Genomic DNA, 2859 nt, shown 5'->3' with positions numbered 1-2859 from the left:
CGCGGGCCCCGCCCTCCGTCCACAGAGCCTGCGCAGGCGCTGGGCCCAGCGCCTGGCCCCTCCTGCTCCGAGGTCCGCCCTGTGCCCACAAACGGAAACTCCGTACCCGGAGCGTCCCTGCCTGGCGCACTGGGTTTTAAGAGCCGTGATGGTAACAGAACACGTGCCCACTCGTCTCACTACGGTCCCCGGAGGAAGTAGGTGCCATCTATGATGTCCGCTTGTTAGGAAAACACGTGCTGAGGCGAGAAGTGTCCAAGAACACAGGAGTGAGGCGGGAACCATCCGTCCCTCGGCCTCAGTTTGCACGCCTGTAAAATGGGGTAATAGCAGTAACTCGCTCTCGGGGTTGTTTTGAGAATTAAATGAGGTAACTCATGGAAATGCCAGTCAACCTACCCGTCATTTTGCTTTTTTCTATATCTCACATCTTTTTTTTATCCTTGACTTTTTTTCTTTTGTATTAAGTGAATATTTTCTAGTATACCATTAATTCCTTTAATGATTTTAAACTTTTTTGTTATGAGGGAAGGTTGCTCTAGGGATTACAGTATACATTTTTTCAGAATTTCCGAATGATTACTTCAGATTTATACTAAAGTTAGTAAGATATAGAAACTGCACCAATGTAGCTCCATTCCCTCCTCTCTTTTTTGTTACTATTACTCTTTTAGTCTGTTATGTTGCAAACCCAATAATACAGTGTTATATTGTTTTATATAATCTTGTTTAAAGAAGTTAAGAGAAAATACATATTTGTAGTTTTTTAATTAACCTTATTTGCCATTTCTAGTTCTCTTTTCTTTATGTAGATTTGAGTTACATTGCTAATGAAAACAAATGTGGTAAGAAGTCATCAGTTCCCATTCGCAGTAGGTTGCTATTACAATCTACCCTATCCTTCCATAAGACATCTGTTCTTTGCACAGGCTTTTATAAGGTTCAAAGTACTTTTGCTGCCTGTAGGTTATCTCCTGAGACCCACAAAGCTAGTGGGGTGGCGTCTTACAGACCAGGAAACCACCCTGGATTAATAAAAGTATGGTCCTTTCCTCTTCTCTTTCTAGACATCTGGCTGCTGCTCTGGCACTAGAATGTTCTGAAACAATGATAAATTCATTTCAGAATACAGCAGGTTGTCAGGGTCAGGCTATACTGCTCTTCAGGGCTAGGTTAGCCCTAACCTGTCCACATCAACCAGAAGATGAGCTTTTGTAGCCATTTTTTATACCCTGATCAAGTGGTGGATTAGCATAGGAGGCAAGAATAATATTTGAGTTTTTATTACATACTAGAGGCCCGATGCACGAAATCCGTGCAAGAGTAGGCCTTCCTTCCCCCAGCTGCTGGCACTGGCTTCCATCTGGCACCCAGGACCCGGGCTTCCCTCGCAGGCCCGGCTTCATTTGGAAGGATGTCCAGTCTAATTAGCATATTGTGCTTTTATTATAATAGATTTTTTTAAAAACACACTTTGACAACTGTTAGCAGAGAGCCCTCAACGTTCATTTCCACTTAGTTCCAAAGTTCCAGGGACCTGCATCCATTGAGAAACGGAAGAACACATTTCCCAGGCAGTTAGTACAGGTTTCAACATATCCTATATATTAATCCTTTCTTAGAACCAGAGAGAAATAAGGCTCATTATTTTTTAAAAGCTTCTAAGCATTGACTTAACAAACGGGATGTAAAAACAAGGTACAGGTTGGCAGATAATAAAGAGGGAAGCCCATACTCCCTAAGCCTGGGTATTCTGGACAATGGTATTCTCTCCAATGTTTCTTGGAGTCTTTGTATCAAGACCCCAAAATTAGCTTTCCAGAAATTGGCATTTATCCTTTGTAGCCAATACAATAAGTCAACTAAGGAGTGTTTGAAACCTGCACTACCAGGGGAAGTGTTCTCCTTTAGTTTCCCAATTGATGCAGGTCCCTGTTGGAGGACTCTGCAAACAGTCCTCAAAGAGCAGACAGCCCAGGGAAGGTGAGGGTGGTGGAAAGAGGTAAACACCTCTGTCACAGAGGACTGGGCACAGGAAGGAGTCCTTGAGAGCAAGGACCCACTTGCAACCTCCCACATGCCTCTCTAGGGCAGCTTATAGCAGCCAACAAAACTTGTACATGAATATTCATATTCACAAGAGCCCAAAACAGGGAAACAACTCAAATGTCTGTCAACAGAGGCATGGATAAAATGTGTATATGAGTAAAATGGAGTAGTATTCGGTAATTAAAAGGAATGAAGTATCCATAACCTGCGACAATATGGACGAACCTTGAAAACATTATGCTCACTGAAAGCCTGTCACAAAAGGTCACATTGTGTATTATTTCCCTTATATGAAATGTCCAGAACAGGCAGATCCATACAGACAGAAAGCATATCGGTGGTTGCCTATGGCTTGAGAAGGAGGGCAAAGGGGAAAATTGGGTTGTGGGTTGTTTTTTAAGGAATGAAAATATTCTAAAAACTCAGTGTGGGTTGTTTTTTAAGGAATGAAAATATTCTAAAAACTCAGTGTGATAATTGTAGCACAACACTTAACAACACTCTGCTAAACACTGCTTCTCTCATCTATTTACTGAAAACCACTGGATTGTACTTTAAAATGGTGAAGTTTTTGTTGTGACTTGTATCTCATTTTCTTAAATGTTGAAAAAAATTTCATCCTGTGGAGATAAACATATCCAAGTAGACATGCCAGTGGTTACAGTTTCCCCTACTATTAGTATCGGACTTTTGCTCTTTCATACTCTCCCCACCCCACCCCCATCACACCACTCTGTCCTCCTCCAAAATTACCCCTTTGGTTCTAGGATGGGGTGTGACTTTACCTGGAATATTTCATTAGCTTCCTAA

This window comes from Myotis brandtii, unplaced genomic scaffold (genome assembly GCF_000412655.1).
Source record: "Myotis brandtii unplaced genomic scaffold, ASM41265v1 scaffold355, whole genome shotgun sequence".
Lineage (NCBI taxonomy): Eukaryota > Metazoa > Chordata > Mammalia > Chiroptera > Vespertilionidae > Myotis > Myotis brandtii.
The sequence above is the reverse complement of the archived record's forward strand: the minus strand, read 5'-3'. Positions refer to the sequence as shown.